A 22,655-nucleotide genomic window follows, 5' to 3' on the forward strand; every position below is an offset into this window, starting at 1 on the left:
CCACAATGGACTTTGGATGATGGACAGCCTGTTCTTCCCATCCCCACAAAAAAAAGTCCTTAAATGGCTGCAAAGCTCGCACCAGAAAAGGTTATCCAAAATGCAGTTCCTGTTGTCACCAGAGCCAGTATCGCTCTGTTCCAAGTCCTCCCATGCCAGACAGGAGTTTGTGGGGGAACAAAATTCTGCAAAACACAAGAGTCAGTAAAGCTCTACAGCCAGAGGAGGGGATGTGCCAAGATCTGTCAGAAGCAAACTGATCAACCAGGTGCTCACATAAATGGGTTGCTGTGCTGTGTGCCAGCGGCTTGATGGGTGGGATATTGTGCCTACCACTACTGTAGCTACATCAGGCACTCCTCAGCACCAGCTGAGCATTGTAAAGCTTTTCAACAGGGTGAATTCCTTTCTTTCTTCCTTTTTTTTTTTTTTGATATTACCCTCATGCCATTTGCAGTCTAGATGGGTCTTCAGATGCACTGGGACATTATACTACAGCATGTGCACAAGTGTACCTGTGACAACATCATTCTCACTCCCCATAAACCAGATTCTTTCAACTCTGATCTATATGTAATAATACAATATCACCCCCCTCTTGTCCTCTCAGAGCTTCATTTGGGAACTTGCACTCTCTCTTAGATGATCAGGTTTGTCTCCCCCCTGCCTCCAACATCAGTACTTGTCTCCCAGAAACTCATGTTCCTCTTCCTGCAATGACCTGCTTCACAAAGGCTGCAGGCAGAGTAGAGCAGATTCCATTAGAAAATACCAATAAAAATTGTTATTTTTAAACAGAAGCAAATTTCAGAAATGTTTATTTGGTGGTTTTGTTTTCATATTTTGCTTTGTTTTTTTCAAAAAACCCAAACCAGCTAATATACCTGTCTGTGTGTAACAGTTCTGGCTACCACACACGGAGGAGTATCTTTTGAGCTAATGGTGAAAATTCAGAAGGCCCAACTCTGAGACATGGCACATGTACCCATATCTGTATATGTGAAAGAGGGGCAGAGACAGAGAGAGATAAAATGGCATCTTTTTAGACAGTGAAACATTTGGAGAAGGGGATATAGGGCCAGTATTCAAATTATATTATTGCAAATGTTTCTGTTGCAGGGAGAAAAAAACATATACATATATATATATATTCATACACACATTCTTCTAGGAAAGTGTGGGTTAGGAAATTTATGTCCTCTCTGAAATTGTTGTTCCAAACTGCAAGTCTAAATTCAAACTGTAGACCTGTATCAGCATCTACATCTGAGCTGGCCATCTTAGGCTCCCTTTATCCTCCGCACAGATCTAGTCGAGGCAGTGATTCATCTCCTCCTACAGCAGACATGTAAATAGGTCAGATGAATCATGGCCTAAAAGTGCCTGTTCCCTGTGTTGACTGCAAAGGGAGCTTGGGGTGATGGGTCCTACCATATGTGTCTTCACTGCTGATGTCTACAGTGAGGTGAGATGAATCCTAGTCTAGGCACAGAAAAATAAAATTATTTTATTTTGGTTTTGAGGCCTGGCTTTTGAGTGCTAAATTATCATTTACTTTTATGGAAGATACTGCTGAAAATCATTATCAGTGATACGTAGTATACAGTTCAATACACTTTTTTCTCTCAGAATATGTGGCTGCCATTGCCAATTATGTAAAATAGATTTCTTGCAGTGCATCAGATTACAATAAAATAAATACAAGTTCAGGAGATCAGGCTTGCAAAAACACATGTATCTTTTTGTACTCATCTGCGAAGGCTTTTTGGTTCCTCAGACGGAAATATAACTGCACATGTAGTGACTGCAGCAACATAAGATAACAATCATATTGCCTGTTACAAACAAACAATTCAGGTTCCCTCTCCTATTCTTACTGACATCAGAATCCAAAGCACTCGGTTGATTGGGTACTAGGGTTTGCCCCTGTTTCTCACAGAAAGAGTAAGAGAGAAGCCACGCTGGGGCAAAAGGGTCTTTCATAAGAGACAATATTCACAGGCTCCAGCTAAGTGTACTGGTTTATGTTTTGATGAAAGAACATGTCTCAAAAATGGGATTAAACAACTCCTCTGTTGTGGTCAGCTGACCCAGAAGCCGATAGAGACATGAAGGCAGTGGACCTTAGATTTTTATTTCAACCTGAAAAGAAAAGGACAGGACATCAAAGCAAAGCCACAACTACCCAGAGACTTAAGCAGGAAAAGCAATTTTAGGTAAAAGATTTGCCTGAATAAATTTCACCACATGTCCCGTATGTTTGGCTAAAGAAAGAGTCTTTTCTGAAGGTAACACTTTAGTATCGTTTTGTCATCTTAGCTCCACAAACACAAAGAGAAACTCTTGGCCTAAAGAACAACCCTACCTGGGCCATCAGTCAATGAGTCTGAGAAGAGGGACTGTCACTTGAACAGCAGAGGAAACAGATGATTTGCATGATCTCTTTTCAGAGACTACTGACAGATACCTACTCCCTTTTGAACAGTCACTGTATCTAGAGACAGAGAGAGCAAACAATACAATCAGTCTGATAAGACTTAGTCTATCATTTTTGCTACAGGCTCACAGAGATGCTTGAATTTTTTTCAATGCATCAATCCCCTTCTAATGAACACTAATTCCACAACATGGAAACATTTTCAAGAAAATCACAATTGATTATGATAAAAGAGTTAACAGAAGTTACAAAAAAATGTTTAGCTTTGATTTGGTCATTTTAGCTTTTAACTTTGCATCCAGGCTGCAGTCTCCAGGTACTGGAATGTCTATGGGAGGACAGGTTTGGGAAGCTCAGGAAAGGGAACCTTAAGGTTCCTGCAAAGATCTACCTTGAGTTTCAGTAGCTGCAGCTCAGTTCTGTGTCCAGACTTGCTGCTGCAGAGCTGCAGCCCCCAGCTCCAGAGGGGCTCGCTTGTCACATACAGTATCAGATGCAGATGAGGGTCATCTCCCTGTGTTGTGCCCAAATTACTGTGGCTCCTGAACAGTGTGGAGTCATCTTGAATACCTCCAGGCCAAAATCAATCAGCCAAGGAAGACCCAAGTCACCTACAAGCACGAGCACAGGGTCTGTGTCATGCGTCTCTGAAGTGCTCACGTCAGAGACCTGGTGCAAGACTCTTGAGATGTCCCTACATAGAGCCATTTGGGTTGAACAGTGTTTAGTATGTTGAGCTCTACCTCATGCACAAGTTAATATCCTTGTTTTAGTGCTAGGTTGAACAGCATTGTTCACTGAGCGTTGCAACTCAGCCAAGAAGCTTGATCAGACCGGAGCTCATCCTGCATCCAGGGAGTGGGTAATACACAACCCAGGCAATCCCGGCATGCTTAGTTGACAGTTGGTTCTAATTAATTTAGTAACATATGTGGACATGTTATGTTTCGATCTTAATGTCACAAAGCATTTCAACATTACTGACACACAATGTTTCAAGTATGCTCAATTACAAGAATTTTGGAATTAAAGATTTCCTAAATTTCATTTCAGAGTAAAACTTCCTGTTCCAGTTCAGAACAAAAACGCATTTTAAAAATGCCCAAATGTCTTGTAGAACAGCTTTTCCTCTTAATACAAACACAGATGTAGTGTGTAGGCCCATACACAACAAAACACTTAAGCATATCTTAACTTCAGTCATGTAAGTAATTCCATCTTTAGGCATATGCCTGAATCCTGTAATGGGCTCAGTTCAACCAAACCAAGGCTGTACAATATCTGTTTGTACAGAAACACTTAAGCTGCCTGTCGATGTTGCAATTTAACAAGTCTTCAGTGCAACTGCTTCTTGACTTGTTTCAAAGGAGGTTTCCAAAGTGGGTTGTTGATCTGGATTTCAGTGCCAAGACTGACCTTATCTTTGTGCATATGAGCTGAGTAATTGCTTATTTAAGGAAGTGTGCAATGTTTTGAGAAGTAGGTTCAAATGTGGATTGTAAAACATCACAACTGGTTGGTTTGTTAATGGTGGATGTTCTGGAAGGGGAAAGGAAATTGAAAGGGTGAATCATTATCCAGATGAAGTTCAAAAGCAATTTAAAAGTCATTTCATAATCACAGATGTGTGCCAAATATACCCGTCCAGCACAAGCCGTAGACTTTGATTTTTGTGAAGTCTGCAAGTTCTTTCCTTGCCTATTCCCACTGTAACCTTTTGTAGTGTGGTTCAAAAAAGTAGAAAGTAAGAAGAAATTAATGCCTTCTAAATGCTCCACTTACCTGCCTCTTTCTATAGTGCTGTGTCCACAAAATCACTGTAAATGTGCACAGTGGAATACAAATACTTTCCCGTTTGTGCTCACAGTGAGCTTGTAGTTGGAGTAAAGATAAAAGTCATATCAGCTGAGAGACACTGCATCAGGAGGGCAACTCCAGCATGCACCTACAGCAAGGTCCATGGTTGCTCAGCTAATTTTAAAACTCTGTGTTATGAATAATAGGCATGCACAGCATTTCTCATGTCCAGAAGCTGTGTAAATCCTGTCAAAGCCATACAAAGACCAAGCTAATAACCATTGTCAACGGGTGCCCTTTCCATTTGAGGCTCATCCATCCCTTCCCGCAATTCCACTTCTGATTGAGTGCCCATAGCAGATCAACCTCGACAAAGTTTTAGGCTGTGAATCTATAAGAAGGCATGCTAAGACAAAGTTCTGCAGGCAGATATCTTCTCCTTGACTCCTTGATCTCCTTCTGGCCCATCTCTCTCTCAGCTGTAAACTTCACAAACTTTTGCAGCTATCATAGGAATAGTATGATTTTTCACTCTTTTCAAGCCGTTTTCTTCAACAACCTTACACTGCTTTTGATTTCCTTTCAAAACATCAATAGCTGATTGCTGGGGCAGCATTTAGTATTTCACTAATAAATTGAAAACTCATATGGAAAAGAGCAGTAAAATCAAAATGGGAATTGATCTGTCTTTTGTATTAAATTATCATTTCCTCAGAAAGGCCCTTGGAATTCTTAATCTTCAGACTTGTAAAAAATTATAGCTTGTTCAACTCACACAAAAAGGGGCTCACTGGCTGTGGCTCAGCTGTCTTGGCCCAAGTGCCTTGTTTGCCTGGGATTCCTCCCGAAACTCTGTAGTCCTTGTACTTTACTTCGATAACTCTCTGGAGATGTGCATGAAAATGGGGTACAAGTAGCATGTTAGGAAACAATAAGAGAAGTGGTGGTAACATTAAGTTGAAGAGTAGCAAATGTCTTTTGAAGTATGAAGATAAACTTGCTTTAAAGGCTGAAATATACAGATGGAAACTGGTTCATTCAAAGTCTTGTCCCTTAAAATGGTCCATGTCAGCATCTTTCAGTCTGATTTCCCAGCTCTTACTTGCAAGTCAGACATCTAGTCAATGAACAGAAACAATATCTTAACAGCATAAAGAGCAGCAGCTAGTTAAGGATGATGAGAAGCAAGTAACTTGAATAAATAGCTTTTGAGCAACCAATAAGTGGAATTTGTTTGCATCGTACCACAATAAATTTTAATCAAGAACATGCATTCATAAAAAGCAAAGTTGATTTGCAGACCTCTGAAGAAAAATGTTGGGGCAAGTAGGCAAACTGTAATGAACTACTTGCTTAACTTTTGCCATTTGTAGGGCCATTGCATGACTAATATTTCTGTTCTGTACCTGCTGACAGTTGGTGTTCAAATGCTGAGTCTCTAGCTGACACCACTGTTGCCAACATTTTCTATTGCATTCAATATTAAATGTAATTTTTTGTGTTTGTTACTTGAAATACCAATAACACCTCTTTAAGAAATGTGTCTCAAAATAAAATACATGATTTGTGGGCATAAAAATCAGCAAACCCTTGGAATGTCTAAAGAGGCCATGGTTGCATGTCTTATCTAATGAATACTACCATACCATTGTGTTTATTCTCACAAAAAACACAGCCTTTCATGAAGGAAACTGAAATATACACAAAGAGCTTCAAGAATAATGCAAATTATGATCTAAACTCACTGTAGCTATGATATCTTTTAGAATGAACTCCCATCAGAACTCTTCATCTTCTTCACAGCTCTGAAGGCTGAAAACATTACACCTTTTCAAGACGTTAACCATACCAAGAAAAGAAGTGCTGTCTTCCCGTAATAGTGTTGTCTTAATTATGTACAATAGTTAGCACTAGTTTTACACCAGATGAGTCACAGTAGAAGCTTATACTTTGCTGTTTGACTAAATCCCACAACCCTCAGAACTCCCTGCAGTGATTGCTTACCAGCTTGTGCTCAGCTCTTCTCTCCTCTGCCTGCTGGAACCTTCAGGGGAGGCTGGTTTAAAGGGTGCTGCAATAGGATGAGCAGACACTGTGGTTGGAAATAAGGGCTCAGAGTCAGTAAGAATGTGCTAGAGAAATGGCTTGAAAGCTGCTCAGGTGTTAATGCTTCTCCAGTCATGTCCATCTCAATTAATTGGGATCCTAGAAATCGCAGAGCTGGGTTTAATTTCCTTCTTTTTAAAAGCAGTTTATCTTCTGAGTAGAAAGGTGGTCATTTTTTTTTTTTGGTCATCCTGTGCTGTTTGTTGTAACAATTAAGACAATGCCAAACAAGCAACTGCAATACTTGTAGCCATTTAGGGAATCCCTGTTTACTTGCCTTACCCCTCCCTGCCCTGCCCCCAACCAATCTTTTACCAATAAAAATAATCACATAGAAGCAGGTACCTGTCATTTTATGACGAACTGTTACCACTGGGTTCTCCAGTGAGATAACATGAGCTGCTGGGGAACTCTTCATTTGTGCAGATTTCTTCTCCTTCTTACATTTCAGGGTTGAACTCAGTAAAATCCCAGGTAAACACTTGATCTTCCACCAGGTCCCTCCACATGCTCATCTCGGTAAAAAATGGCCATTCTCAGATTAGTTGTTACTTTGACAACTCAGCTCTCGTAATCTGAATACCACTTTCAAACATTCATAAATTGTATTGGAAACTTTAAACAAAAAACACTATTAGATCTCTTTAAAGGTATTTATGAAGTTCAAGAGCAGATGGCTTTGCAGCAGAGTATACTACAGTCTTCATTCACAGTCAGCAGGAGAGGTAGGCTCCAGCCTCATGTTCTTTGAATCTCTGTCTGGAAGACCACATAGCAAATTTAAAGTTAGACATTGTGAAAAATTGTTCCCATCTGCCTCTCCTCCTTTGCCCAATGGATTCAGAGAGAGCCTAAGTACTGTGCTGTCACAGATCATTGGGAGGCAGTTGCTGAAACCCCTGTCTGTACAAATGACAAATACTCTATTCATTAAACCTCCCCGTAATGAATGTCCTGCTATGGCACCTTCTGAGAGACTCTTGATTAATTGAAAGAAGTAAAATACTTCAGGCTGAAGTAACAGCTGGTTATACTTACCAGTATCAGCTGATGTTCTGGATACAGACACTTCACCAGGAAGAATTCACTCCTACATATTATTTAAATAGAAGCTGTTTTTTACAAACAGTACCTCGAAACTGAAGTTTATTACATTTGGCTAATAGGGTCTTTCTAGCTAACAGTCAGTGTGTTTTAAAGTACAGCACCTGTCTTATCAAAAGTCTTCCCCAGAAGAAACCACAAGGAGTGGTGTGTATGCCACACTATGGTGTGTTGCAAGGAAGATGCATCCGATTGAAAGGGCAAACAAATCATTCTGGTCACAAAGTAATTTCATTTCCATTTTAGCCAGGAATGCACTAAATAATGCATCATGCTTTGGCTACTCAAAAGGTCACCTTTTGGTCTATGAGCAGCTGCAGCATCTGTGTTCCCCGGAGACTCTGCTGCGAGCACAGAACAAAGCAAGAGAGCTAACTACAAGCTTAGGGGATGCAGGTATGGAACAGGCTTCTGGAGACCTCCCAGCAGCTCCAGCTGAGAACCACTCTCAAATTTCCTTTCTCTCATTTTTTATTTCAACCCCAAATAGTCTTCTTTTTTCCCCTCCCTTTCCTAAGTAAATTAATTATATATAAAATAAGAGAAAATAAACAGCCAACGCAGATTTTGACACCATGCAGGGACAAGTATCCATGGAGATTAAGGATCTCCTATTCATCACTGATTTCCCATCACATTTGACAGGAAGGTACAACAGAGAGAATAAAATAGCCCCCAGGAAGGCACTCCATGAGGCAGCCGTTCAGCTTAGAGGCTGCTGAGTCTCTTATTCCCAAACTATAATGCAGGTGAGCTGTTTCTGTGACAAAAATACATATGCAGTAGAAGCATCTGACCCACAGCTGGCCTAGATATATCCTTGATATTTAATACTCTCATCCAGTAGATCTGCATGAAAGAAACTGCTGGCTTCTTAGATATTATCTCATTATGAGGAACTCAGATATGAGTTTTGCAGCTAGGAATCCATTCAGCTTTGTAGACCAGGGTGCTGGTTACAATATACAGACTTTAGTTTGGAGGGAGGGAGTTTGAAGGGGTAAGAAAATGAGCCTGGGTCATCATCTATTTCAGAATCTGTCCTGCTAACAGATAGGTTGGGGCGGTATGAAGGAGATGTCCTGATCAGACCTGGCTTTGATGGGATGGTGGGTGAAGCAACATGTTGTTCTTGTAGGATGTCCTCAGTTCCATTTCCTGAACAACTAAATCTAAATTGCCTACAACCAGAATAGCTTTTGTTTCAAATTAAATCAAACAAGCAAGGAGAGAAATAACAACTACATAAGAGAAAAACAAGCACGTAACTCACTGTAAGGGCCATCTTGCACTGATGCATAGCAATCCCTTGTAGACTACAGCCTGGGGAACACTTTGTTTTTAAAGGTCCAGCACACAATAACAGAGTCATGGTAGACATTCATCTAACCATATGCACCACTCATCTTTCCTTACTCAGAAAAACAAGTAAACCTTAAAAAGAGATGGGGGAAAAAAAATACTTAGTTTGCAAGCACTGAATTAAATATAATGCAAAAAAATTCTAGTGCATATGTATTCCTTAGCCCATCCAGTTGTTCTTTCATCTCCTCCAGTCACTCACACATCAAGTTTGCAGCACACCTCCATGAAAACCCCCTGAGCTCTGGGATTCCCATCCCTTTTCCAGGGTGATGTAGGATTCATTAACTCCAGATGCTGCTGTTAGCTTTGACCTACTGCAATAGTTCAGTGTCATTGCCAGCCAGCACAAAATCCTGCCCAAAAGCACGTGCCATGTGGCAAGGTTCTGCAGTTCAGCAGGCTGCCATCCCTGGAGCCACAGTAGGCACAGCAAAGTAGTAGATAACAAACAACATAAGAGAGAGCAAGGAGTGTAGGGCCCAAAGGGCTCTTGAAATGAATAGGCAAGCTAAATTTAAAATTTGCATTTTAAAAAGGAAAAGCAGAGTATTACAGACTAACCAATTTTGCCACGAACTGCTCTTTAAAGCAAGGTGGAGGTAATGGCAGTGAAACCCATGGAGGTTCTTCAGCTGTGATTAGACTTAAACCACATACTTCCTCATGTACCCCCTCTGCCACTGTCACCTGAGGACCCTGAAGGACACGTACTGCAAGTCAGGAGAAACCCCAAACGCTTCTGACAGTACCTGTCTAAAGCATTTTCCAGGCATGTTACCATCAGGTACAGGTGATTTCTGGAATTCAGTCTGCATCAACATTACAGTATATACAGGACCCATCATTCTGTAGATACTCCACACATTGCGAGGATACAGCTGGCATCACTTATGTCATCTAGCCAAGCCCAAGCATGCACTGACCTACATGAATGAAAATAAAAGAAAGCAAGTCTGTTATCAGTAAGCTTAAATTTGTTCAGCAGCAGCATCCAACTCCTTTGCAAAACATCTGTGAGTCTGAAAAGTGTAAAAGGCTAAAGACACAGACCCCTCACACTCCACTTGTTTAAAACATGCTGTCTCAGAAAAACTGAGGGACGTTTCTAGCTAGAAACCCAGGCCAGAAAATGATGGCATCCTGCTGGCTGGCTGACCATCTGGGATTCAGTATGGGATCAACAGACAGATTAAACAAGTGCTCTTCCTAACGTCAGGAGGCATAGGAATGGAAACACACAGCCTTTGCTCTCCAAGCCTACCCTTGTCTTCCTGTGCTTGAAAGTCACATGCTTTTGGGCTTCCCTAATATGATTTTGGAGTCTTTGATGCATCCTGAATTTTCCAAAGATCTTGATGTCATTACCAATATTCTAAGTCAGGTCCCTTCCTTGGGCTACTCTCTCTGGCCAGCCTCTCTCTGCTGACCATGAAGGCAGCCTTGTCAGAGAAAGCTTCCAATGCAGACTCCTGTACAAGGTACTTAGAGTCAAGAAGTGACAATATTGTTCCTGCTCCCCACCCTTCCACCCCTGTTCTTCCCTCCCTGGCTAACAGGGCAAAGGAAACCGCACCCAACACAGAAAAACAACCATCAGACTGGAGTGAGAACGCATCTGCCCTCCCACATCAGGGTGAGCAAACCAGCCCTTTCCCAGCTTCACAAAGAAGCAAGACCAAGAGAGCACCAGTGTCCTCCACCCCATCCCCAGCCCACCAGAGGCAGGAGAGCCCAGCTCAACAGGTGGACTGGAATGCCCCAGTGCTGCAGTAAGCATCATGATCTGCGTGGCATCTGCTGGCCTATTAACATACAAACACAGTAATTTTTTATTCTTTAGCATATTTTCAGAGCAGTCCCCTTTGGCATATGTATTTAGCAGGGTGCAATCCAGTTAACATATGTGTGCACACTCGCAGGCACACACACACACAGAGCTGATTACATACAGCTTTCCTGAGAGTTCTGATAATCTGGATAATTTATTCAGGTTGGCAAAGTTTGAGTGATTTTCCATTTCCTCTGCAGAAGGGGAGCAATGTGATTGTTGCTGTGGTGATCCTTCCTTTCGTATTTTTAGCCATGATCTGCCTTAAAGTCGTGACTGGCTCTGAAAAGTGTCATTTTATTAAGGCATAATGGTAAAACATTGGTGATTAGCCTTTTATTTATCACATTGGATAGTAAATATATCTATTCATTGAAATTCACATTTACAGACGAAAATACCTAGATATTCCTTTATCATAAACAGGGCTTGTTTGGGCCTTCATTTCGTAATCCCTGTTCTCCTTCATCCCCTTGGGATGCACAATCAGAACCTCTACTCACCTGGGTTAGATTTTCAGGTGGGTACATACTCAGAAACATCAATGCTGACATTAAAAGTAGTTGCATGCATAATCCCCCAGGCATGGAGTTTAAAAAAAACCTACCTCCTTCCCTGTTAGCAAGGTTAATGACCGCTCTGCAGAAGGGGAGCGAGGCGATTTCATTTTTTCTCTTCATTCCTGAGGCTGCAGAGCCAGCATTCCTCTCTCTGCGGAGAGGACAGCAAATGTCAGCTCCCTACTTTCTTAATTTCTACCTTGATCAATGAAGCTGTTGGCAGAGAAAACTGTTATGCACAGTAAGAAAAAAAAGTACAAAACTTCTCCTGCTGATGGAAACAGCCGATGGCAAGTTATTCCCATTTGTAGCCTGGGCTGTAGACATGTGCTTGTAAGGCTCTACCAGAATAAGGGTGGTAGCACCACCACCCCAAACCTTTAGCTCTGGCATTGCAGAGCAGTAGTGCACAGCACACAAAGAGGTACTGATGGGGCCGCAGGTGCAGCCTTCAGGAATCCTGCACCTTTTTGCTTTCCCTTAATTCTGAGTAGAAAACCCAAGAGTCCTGGGAATGCTTGTGTTTTTAAAGTTGCTAAGCTGCTTTCATTAGACTGCTTTCCCACAATCTGCTTCACATTGAGGTCTCCCGTGGGATTAATCATGGGAAAGGATACCATTCAATACAGATGAAAATAAACTAAACTGGACCAATAGAAAGCTGTCCTTTCATTTAGTCGTGATTTTCTGAAAATTATTGTTTGAGATGAAATTTTGTTTCTCTGGTTTAAAATCCAGGATTAATCATTTGGGAAAGCTGTTTCTTCATTTTGTGTCTCCTATGGGTGTTTTCCAGCACTTAAAACAATTCCCAGGTTATTATTGTTTGAGGTGGGAATGAACAAGAGGCTTGTTTATTTTCCATGCAGGGAAATAAAAAGGGACACTTCAAAAGGTTTTGTAGTTTCCATCATTGCAATCAAATGTGTTTGGTGCATCTGGATAAACCAGATTCAGATATTTCTTCTTGAGGTGCACTAACAGAAGCTAAAACAAAACTTTTCTTTTACAATGAGATTGCAAATATAGGTGATATGAAACTATATAATATCTTCATTTTAACAAGAATAACTCCTAGAATCATAAGTATAGAAGCTTCTTAACAAACAGATGTATATATATTTATTTACACACAGACACATAACACATTTACTATCAACTGCGTTAAAAATGATGACAGAATACCACAGCACGAATGTGCCTGCATACTGTTTCTCTCTGCTTCTCTAGATACCTCAAGATATTTAAGATTTCATCTGCAAGTTTTCAGTAGGTGCTAGAAACCCATGCCTTCCGAAAAAGCAATGCAATCCTCCATGGTGTTAACACTATCTGGATAGATGCTGGTAGTTTCAGCAGTCTGGTAATGCAGTGAAATACGTCAGAGATAGAAAAACAAACAACCTATGCCTCACTGATGGAATCAGGATGTGTCTTCCTACCAGCCCTCCAGTCCTTTCCCACCATCAACAGCCCAGTAAGGGTACTTGGACTCTTGCCTTCCCACTGATCCCTAAAGGCAACACCTTGGACCAGGATGGCGCAACACATGTGGCTAGACTGCACCCTGTGTGATATTCTGGGGACACCTGGGATGCTACACAGTGGCTGAGCAGGGACACTGTGCCTGTGCTGATCCACACGATGCCATCAGGCCTCCCGCAGCTGCAGACGGAATGATACCACTTCATGTTAATGCTCTCGCCAGACCATGCAGGGCACAGTCCAGCCTGTGATCTTAGCCACATGCTGGCATGCGGAGGGCAGGATTTGACAGCTGGTTTGTTTTCACCTTGGTCCTTTCCATGCTCTGTCACATACTGTGATACCACCACCACCAGAGCAACCTGCAGCAGGCGTGCACTTATTTATGCGTATTGTGTACATGTGTATTCTTCCCCACACCAAACCTTAGAAATGACAGAATTCTGCAAAGAAAGAAAAGTGACAGCCTGGGAGCTGGGAAAAAGCATGTAGGGTCAGCTGAATCTCTTTTCTGGGTCATTTTAAAGGAGTTGGGTTTCACTCCTCAGACCTACTGTGATTTAAACCCAGACTTATTGTGTGAGAAATAAAACCAAAGCACAGCAGACTTTCTTGGATGGAGCACAGTCTGCCTAGAGCTACTTCAACTCCTCATTAACTGTAAATGCCAGGTCTCGCTTCCCATGCTCTGCCAAAGGTGCTCGGTTTTGGCTCACCTCTTTTTAGAACACACTGAGCCTGACCTAGCTGCAGTTTCATGGGACCTGACTGAACCTTCAAAGTCCTGCTCTGCCATGCTCAGCTCCATTTCCATGCAAACTCTCTGCATTAAGGCAACTTTCCAACACATACTCCAAGCAATTAGAGGATTTCCTACCTGCTGTAAGGTAGCTTTATTGTGAGTGTATATCATAATATAGCTTTTTACATGTTATTCCACACCCGAATTGCTGCCTTTGTTGCAGGGGGCTGAGCTTCAGCCCCTGCGGGAGCTATGAATGGTGCATTTGCAAGTAGAATGTAGGTTTCTGTGCTATTTCTGAAGCTCTGCAATTCACTTCCTGCCTCGCACGCAGACTGGGGCTCCGCTTAGATGCAAAGCTCAGACTGAGCTGTCAGTCACAATATACTTCTCTTTTTCCAATTTTAGAAAAGGGATGTAAAGGGTGCGCTCAGCTCAAAAACTTGTAGACTTAACTACATTGGCTTTGGAGCAAAATATCAGAGAGAGATGAAGGTACATGACAGAATTAAGTCTGTGTTATAAAACAAGCCTAACTTCTGTTCAAATCCCAGCCTTACTGATGTACAAACAGTAGTTTCCTTCAGCTGTACTGAACTTGGAATAAAATCTTTGCTGAGCTTAATAAGAAGTTTTCCAGGTAAAAAACAAACTGATTTTTTTTAACAGCATATGTCCTAGTGATTTCAATGATTGCTGCTGACAGTTTAGTTTAAAGGACCAAATTCTCAGACAATATCGCATGACCTAATTCTGAAGTCAAGACTACAGTTCACAAATAATTTTCCCTAAACACGCCTCATCAATTTTGGAAAGAAAGGATGCTAAAAAAAGGACATAGTAAGCACAAAGAGACAAAAACAGTAGGCCAGATTTTTAAACCAGATAAACTCAAGTTAGTAATACAGATTTTCAGCAGCAGTTTTTGCAAACCCATAGAGGGGAGCTTAGCAGCTTCTAAGTCAAGGCAGGTAAGAAGCTGAAGAGCCTTAACTAGTTACTGCCTTACCCCACACCACCTGCTTACCTCCACCCCATGTGAAATAGAGGCAGAAGGTAACTCAGAGTTAAAAAACACACAGAATGCCTTCAATTCTGACTTCATTCCTCATTCCTTCCTCACTACCAACAGGTATTAAGATGTTTACACATCTGTCACAGTTTAATCCAAGCTAGCAATACAACCATGATAGCTGCTCCCTCCCTCCCTCAACACCCCCTGAATAAGGGAGAGAATTGAAAGTGAAGGGAGAAACGGGTGGATTGAGATAAACACAGTTTAATAAAATAACAAAATACTAATACACTGCTACTAACAATAATCTATATAAAGTGGAAATAAAATATAAAAGATACTCAACGCAATTCCTCACGAATTGGTAACATTAGTTCTGTCCCTGTGTTTTATGTCCTTGTTATAAAACTAAACTCAAACAACGACCATGCTAGCTACAAAAAAGAAAGGTTTCTAACTGGATTAAGAAAATTAACTCACTTTCAGTCAAACTAGCACAACGTCTTTAGTAAAATTAGGATCATAAAAGACAGAGAGAGCTCAACTTGGGGCAGGGGTGTTAGAAATCAAGACCAGGATATTTACTGTCTCACCTTTCTCCAGAGCTTAATTTTGAATCAGCTTTGTGGCTTGGTTAATTAGCCTACACACTGATATTTTTAAATGATGATTAATTTTCCCAGCTCCCTAGAATACAGGCTTAATTCCACTGATCACAGCTGCTCATTGCTATAGCTTGTTAATGCATATTTAATCCTTGAATCCCTGACTTAAAGCCTTCCTCTCTGGATACCTTTAAGGAGAAGTCAGACACACATCTGTCAGGGATGATGTTGATACAGTTGCACTTGCCTTCAGAAGGAAACATGGTTTAATGGTCTTTTAAGGTCCTCTTCGAAGCTAACTTTACATGATAAAGTCTGATCATCACACAACCAAACTTTCAAGAGAAAGTTACCCCATTCCAGTGGCTCTCCCCTATCCTCCTGCTTCTCTTCTGTTTGTGTTTTAATAAATCCTTTCTCTTTAGTGTAGCTCAGCCATAAGAAAATCAGGAAACATATCTTTGAGAAGGTACACCTACACCAGATAGACAGCTTTCAGGTGACGGATAGGGAACCATGAGCTCTGTTTCTCTCTTCTACCATCTGTTGTGCATGGCATAGTGTTAGGATATTCAATACTGGGAGGAGAAGGATAAAACAGTTTCTTACCAGGGTTTCAGAGACACAGGCTCTGGGTCTCTACACCAGCAGAGCACGAGCAGTACAAATTTGATCTGGATTGGATCTGGGCAGTAGACTGTATTTCTATCAAGTTAGTAGTAGTACCTGAGATACAGGTAATATGTCTTCCAGCACAAAATTTGTCATTGTTATTTCCAACCTCAGGCAGTCTTTGGATATTTGAACCTTATCTGGCTACACCTGAATGATACTTATGGCACCAGCGCTCTACATTGTGTGGCCACAATGCCCACAAAAACTGGGGACCTTTCTGCTGGGTTCGCAGTATTGTCAGAGTCTGATCTAAAAAGAAATGAGTGCCTTAGCCCCCTGATATTTCTGACAGACTTTTTGAGGCAGGTCCTATAGCAATTATGAAGCAGTTCACAACCTACATGTACCTATTTTTGAAGTGTTCCAGAAATTCCTGGTGTATTCTCCACAGCTTCTACCTTCTGTGTTGCTTTTCTTCTTCTTTTTTTTCTTATTTCCATTTTCTCACCACTTAAGTAAAGATCAAAAGTCATTATATTGTTCAGTTTGATGGATCAAATCCCTCCAGACTAATCTCTGCAATGGCACACAGATCTGCAGACATGTTTTTCTGGAAAACGTTAAAAAATATTTGAGTATTGTTCACTATATTATAATATTTTGTCTGTTCATTTTTAATTGCCTCTAGAGTTAAGCTTTGTATTTTTCATTTGAACACAAAGATTTCTTTTATGCCCAAGATGTAAATTAGCAGTGGGCAAAGCAATTGGAAAAAGAGAAAAGAAGAAGGGCTGAACATTTCACCTCCCATCAGAAAACAATAAACCCACAGTGAGCTACAGAGAACAGATGTCCCATAGCTGAAGGCCTCTCCGTCTTCCCACTACTCACTCCTGTGAGTTGGTGCAGACCCAAGCCTACCCAACCCACATAAGACTACTATTTGAGTACTCTGGTCCCAGAGAGACTTTGAAGAACAGCACAGAAGCTTTAAGCCTGCCACACTCAAACCAAGCCTTTCCCTTTGCTTCTTTGCCAAAAACATCTGACAGGACATCAGATGTAGATGTTCTACAGATGCTGTTTCCTGAGCTGGGGCTGTACCATGTGGTAAGCCATAGTAGCAGGCAACTGGAGCCCCATAACTGCATGTGTTTGTTCCCAGAAATGAGTACACAGGTCAGAGGATGAGGAGAGAAGAGATGACTCCCGGCAGCTCTTGGTCTGAGTGTACTTACCAGAGTTTTTGGCTACCACAGAGCAAACTGGAAGGAGACACTTGATTTGTAGCCTGCTGGCCAGCTGTATGAGAAGGAGCAGAAGACTACAGAAGGAGTTCCACGGCTGTAGAGGAGAAAGAGAGCACTGGATTATCAAAAGCACATGGATGTCAGGGAACCATCTGGACCTCTTTCTGTGGTTTGTGGCTGACCTCCAAATATTCAGCGCTCATGGGTGCAAATGCTTGCTCTTCCTCACAGGAGAAACAGTAACACACAATTAGAAGTAAGTTTGGTAATACTGTATTGTTTACAAACATGACAGCTGGGAAAGGATGAAAGTTGATTCTGGTTTTAGGTGATTTCAGTTTATATTTTAGTTCTGTAAAACCAACCATGGTAAACCTGAACGCATTTGATGGCTAAATATAACAAAACCAAGACCTTACTGTCTGTCTCTAAAATAAAACAGACCAAAAACAATCATCTAATTTCAGTTTTTAAAATTCTCAGACTGCAATTGCTTCTGACACCATAGGTAAAAAGAAGGGTCCGATCCTCCACCATTGTCTGTAATACAATCCAAGGGACAGTACTGAAGGCTATGGCATTTCTCCAAATGTGTATGACCAGCAACACAATCTGATTGGGTGAATTCAGGAAGAGTTTTCCTAGTGGCACATCTGTGTTATAACCTGCTACAGGGAACAACAGCAACTCTCTCTTTTGGTACAGCACACCCATTACACAGCCACAGACAGATGGATATAGTAGTACTGTGCTGAAACTATGTGCTACAGATGGCATCAAAGATAGAATCATAGAATGGTTTGAAAGGAATGGTTTGGGTTGGAAGGGACCTTAAAGATCATCTAGTTCCAACCCTCCTGCCATGGGCAGGGACACCTTCCACTAGACCAGGTTGCTCAAAGTCCCATCCAGCCTGCCTTTGAACACTTCCAGGGACTGGGCATCCAGAGCTTCTCTTGGCAGCTTGTTTCATTGCCTTGCCACCCCCATGGTAAAGATTTTCTTTGTTATATCTAGTTTAAATCTACTCTCTTTCGGTTTAAATCTATTACCCGTTGTCCTATCACTACTAGCCCTTGTAAAAAGTCCCTCTCCAGCTTCCTTGTAGGTGTCCTTTAGGTACTGAGGGCTGCTATAAGGTCTCCCTGGAGCCTTCTCTTCTCCAGGCTGAACAGCCTCAACTTTCTCAGCCTGTCTTCATAGGAGAGGTGCTCCAGCCCCCTGATCATTGTCGTGAGCCTCCTCTGGACTCGCTCCAGCAGGTCCATGTTCTTCTTATTTTGGGGGCCTCAGAGGTGGATGCAGTACTCCAGGTGGGGTCTCACAAGACCTGCTGGTCACACTTCTTTTGATGCAGCCCAAGATATGGTTGGCTTTCTGGGCTGCAAGGACACATTGCTGTTTCATATTGAGCTTCTCATCAACCAACAGCACCAAGTCCTTCTCCTCAGGACTGCTCTCAACTTCTCCTCTGCCCATCCTGTATTTGTGCTAGGGATTGCCCTGACCCAGGTTCAAAACCTTGCACTTGGCCTTGTTGAATCTCAGGAGGTTCGCATGGACCCATCTCTCAAGCCTGTCAAGGTCCACCTGGATGGCATCCCTTTGCTGCAGCATGTCGACTGCACCACACATTGTGGTATTGTCAGCAAACTTGCTGAAGCTGCTTTCAATTGCATTGTCCATGTCACCAACAAATACGTTAAACAACATCGGTCTGGATACTGACCCCCTGAGAAATGACATTCACCACTGGTCTCCACTTGGAGATCAAGCCATTGACCACAACTCTGAGTGTGACCATAGCGAAGGGGCAGTGGAGAATAAAAATTTCCATTCTCTGATCCTCTGGCAGATGCACTATCAGCACTGAGCTTTCCTTACCTAAGGAGAGGACCCACAACCAATATATTGCTGGCTTCCCAGAAAGGTGTCCTTTGGAGCAGAGCATGGTGGGAGCCAGCCCATTCCAAAATCTCCTGCCATTGTCCTGCCAGCACAGTGTTTTAAATAGTAAGGTCTTACTCTTAATGTGCTCTGTGCCCAGTCTCGCCTGCAAAGGCATGATGCTTTCTACAAACATAATTTCATCAAGTATTTTTCTACCTATGCTGAGAAAACACATGGTATAGTCCCTCAAGGAGTTCATTTTGGATCTGATGAGATATATTAATGATTCTGCACTAATACGTAGTCCTCATAGTCTTTCATAAGACCCTTGATGTTGTCAGGACATTGTGTGGTTTACACTAAACCAACAATCTCTTAATTAATCTCTTAGGTACCGTATCATTTTTCTATTTTAAAATATTCTGAGATTTGTCTGGGTAGGATTTTTATGCAAGCATGTGCCTTTGTTTATTGACTTTGCTCCAGCCAGAGGAGTGACATTTTTCTGAGCATTGGTTGCACTACAAAAAGACCTCACATATCCCACCCTACAGGCTGCAATATTCCAATGCTGTTTGAAGTACTTGTGTCCGTAACCCCATCCCTCTGAGGATATGATGAAGGGTGCTGGTATATATACCATTTTCTAAACTGTACACCAGTTAGGGAAAAAAAAAAAAAAGACACCACATGGGAAGTGGTGGTGTTGTGAATTGGATTTATAGCATTGAAAAAAACAAGAGGATGTGTAATATGATATACCTACAGATTCAGATCCTAGCTTCTCATAAGTTGGAGTACTTTCATGAAGTGCTGAAAAATTAACCTGGTTATAGAAGAGGTCCTAATTTTATTCAAATCTGACCAACTATACACTTTCATCAAGCAAGAAGTTACTGGATTTGTCAAAGATGTAAAGGAAACCTGTGTTACCTTAAAACCTGCAGCAGATAAACTCATGGTGAGTTTTGGGCTAACACCTAATAAAGAATCTGGTGTACACTGTAAAGACAAGAGCAATCTAGTCAGACTACAGAAGCCATGCTATGGGCCCACATCTGAGACTGTCATTTAACAATCCACTTTTGGGAACCACAAAGTCACACTCCCCTTGGGATGCCCAAGTAGGTTGGTTCTTGAATCCCTCTAAGCATTCAAAAAAACTGGGGATCTCAATTACCACCCTTTACAACACACACACAAAAGTAAATCAAGTACTGAGATGAAATTTGTTTCAATAGGGAACAGAGTACAGTATAGTTTGGCTGCAAATAAAACCTAACTGTTCTTAACAGCATCTTGCAAAACTGCTAAGGACCTATACACGGACAGCAGGATCAATATAAGCTAAACTTGCATTTCATAGCTGGAATCGGAGCCACTTCATACTGACAAAATAATAAAACAGCAAAATAACAATGAGACACTCTGGCACACGTGTACATTTTCTAAAACCACACATAATGAAGGCTTTAGCAATGCAGAACTCAACCTCCCAGCTCAAAGTTTTATTGGCCATTATCTTACTGGATTTGGAGCAACAGCTCTGAATGCAGTAAAAGACATTCATTTTTCACAGTTTCCCCACAAAACTGACAAATTTATGATTGGTATAAAAAAGGACACAATTTTGAAATCCTCAGAGTGTCTAACTTGTAATGGTGCCAAATATCTTTCTCTTTTCATTAGCATTCAGGGATCAATGTGCCCAAATCACCCTCATCTACTTTTTCCACTCACATAGATGCAGCTGATGTTGGATCATCAGCCACCTCAGTTCTGGTCCAAAGTAATAGCTTTGAACCAGAGCAATCATATATACTGGGACGCTCTTTCCAAATTAGGATGGAAACTGCTAGGCATCCCCAACGCAGCCTCTCACTGACCTATTTCAATATGGTGTGAGCTCTGTGAAAATCTTTTGGCTACCCTACATACCTGCTTGAGAATTATAGACGCTTCTATCAGTTGGTAGAATCGTTGCAAAAGTAGATACATTCTGAAAAAAAAAAAAAAAGTCAAAGTACTCACAACTGTTAGATAAACCTCTGGAATGCATGTATTCTTCAACAGGCTTGGCGCACCTCCCACCTTCAAGGAGAGAAAGCAAATGAAATGGGAGCACAACATGTTCCAGTTGGGAACTGTCTGAAGAGGTCACAGGCAAAAGAAAAGGAAAAAAAAATAACAGGGCATCAAGGTATTCAGTTAGTCAAATTTTGCTTCTCCCAGGCAGAAGTCCTGTTCTCCCTTCATACTGCAACCCTTGTGAACAGAATGGAAACTTGAAGCCAGAGACCCTCTGCTTTCTCCCGGGGCTGCTCAGCTCTTTGAACCTCAGCCCAGTGGCCCAGATCTCAACACCACATAATTCTGAAAACAGATAACCTTGTTTCTCTCTTTCATGAAGTTTCTTTGGGGACCTGATACAAGAAATAAACATGGTTTCCCTCAGCTGGAGATACCTACACTATCCTGCTGGAAGAAGGCTTCCTCAGGAAGGCTGTGCCCTTTTACTTCCATGCCTTCACTGGACACTTCCTCAGTCTGTCATCTCTTATCCTGTTCATGGTCCTGGTCACCTCTATTGCTTTTTTGCCCGCAGCTCTCTGTTCTCTCAAAGACCCATTCTGGAGCTCACCACAGCCAGCGACATCACAGAATGAGAAGTGGTGGCCATTCGCATCATCCTCTGCTGGCCCCTTGGATAACTCTTGCACCAGTTGTATCTCTGTCTTCTTGGATAGCCAGGTTTCAGCAGGCAGTGGTATGATGGTGAGTACCACTAACCCAGTCACATCCACACATCATGTTTTACCTTACAGAGCCTGCAGGAAGGATCTGTCACCTTTATTTTCACTTAGCTGCTTCTCATCTGCCCTCGTTGTAGCCCTCACTCCATTTTTTCCTTCTTTGTCCTACTCAGACCTAGCCCAAGTGAGCAAGGGTTGGATACTTCTCTCATCACAGCCAGTTAGGAGTTTGACATAGCCTTAATCAGTTGTCTGTGCTTTCTGTGCAGTAAAGAGAGACAGTTGCAGAGGGCTGTTCATCTCACACGTACAGCAGAGAGGTGGGAATCCATCACCTTACGGAGAGCAGGAGATCACGCAGCAAGCTCTAAGATGAGAAGCTGGACATTCAGATGGGTAGTTTGGCAGTGTCACCCTTAGAGCATGAATTACAAAGATCTGAAAGACAGAGACCAACTGATTGAGAACTTCCCTCCTCTGGAAGCCAGGATGTCCTCACCTTTCCCTTATTGTTTTCAAGTTGAGGGGTGGAGGTGGTGATTTCTGGTGTCCCCAGGAGGTTGTGAAGACCATAAGGTCATATTCAGCACTGGTCTGTGTGGCTAACATCAGTTCTTTGCAACATCATGCTAAGTGTTAGGTTATCATTTAGGTCAACAGCTGCAAATGTTTCTTTCAAAGTTCTTTTCAGACTCCATATTAAAGTGAAGCCTAGTTCTCCAGGATCCACATCAGCCTTCATTTAAGACAAGGAAAACAAAGGAAATGGTTCCTTTGAAACTACTAACGATTGAAGCCTTTTAATTCTTTTCCTGTTTGCCATTAATTTCTGCCCCTGTGAGCCTCAGAGCTTGCTGCTTTAACTTCTAAGCCTTAGAAGCCTTGTTTTCCTCAAGGACACCTTGGATTTATGAACAGTCCTTTCTTTGTTCACCATGCCCTTCCAATTTTTTTTCAGAATCAGGAAGTCATTACAGCACCAGTTGATTCTCTCTCCTTGCCAAGGGAACCTTGAGTTTGGAAAGTATTTTCTGTATGCAGGGAATCCTTTCTTGATCATTTTCCAAGTAATACAGAATGCCTCTTATAAGAAAGACATCTTT

General features: G+C 41.8%; 1 long non-coding RNA gene across 6 annotated transcripts; it reads right to left on the reverse strand.

The window, feature by feature from the left end:
* Window positions 1-829: 829 nt before the first annotated feature.
* Window positions 830-21,977, reverse strand: LOC139827210 (uncharacterized). 6 transcript variants are annotated; one of them, XR_011737541.1, is made up of 10 exons: window positions 21,269-21,977; window positions 20,738-20,798; window positions 16,898-17,003; window positions 16,067-16,269; window positions 11,245-11,348; window positions 9,559-9,732; window positions 8,718-8,878; window positions 6,686-6,855; window positions 6,239-6,439; window positions 830-5,351 (listed from the first exon to the last, which is right to left on the reverse strand). It is a non-coding gene; the product is annotated as an uncharacterized lncRNA (long non-coding RNA). The 6 variants fall into 6 exon arrangements; XR_011737544.1 differs by having other exon boundaries at window positions 830-3,976; window positions 4,220-5,351; window positions 6,686-8,878; XR_011737542.1 differs by having other exon boundaries at window positions 6,239-6,326; window positions 6,711-8,878.
* Window positions 21,978-22,655: the final 678 nt, after the last annotated feature.

The sequence above is a fragment of the Patagioenas fasciata genome, chromosome 2 (assembly GCF_037038585.1).
Source record: "Patagioenas fasciata isolate bPatFas1 chromosome 2, bPatFas1.hap1, whole genome shotgun sequence".
Taxonomy (NCBI): Eukaryota; Metazoa; Chordata; class Aves; order Columbiformes; family Columbidae; genus Patagioenas; species Patagioenas fasciata.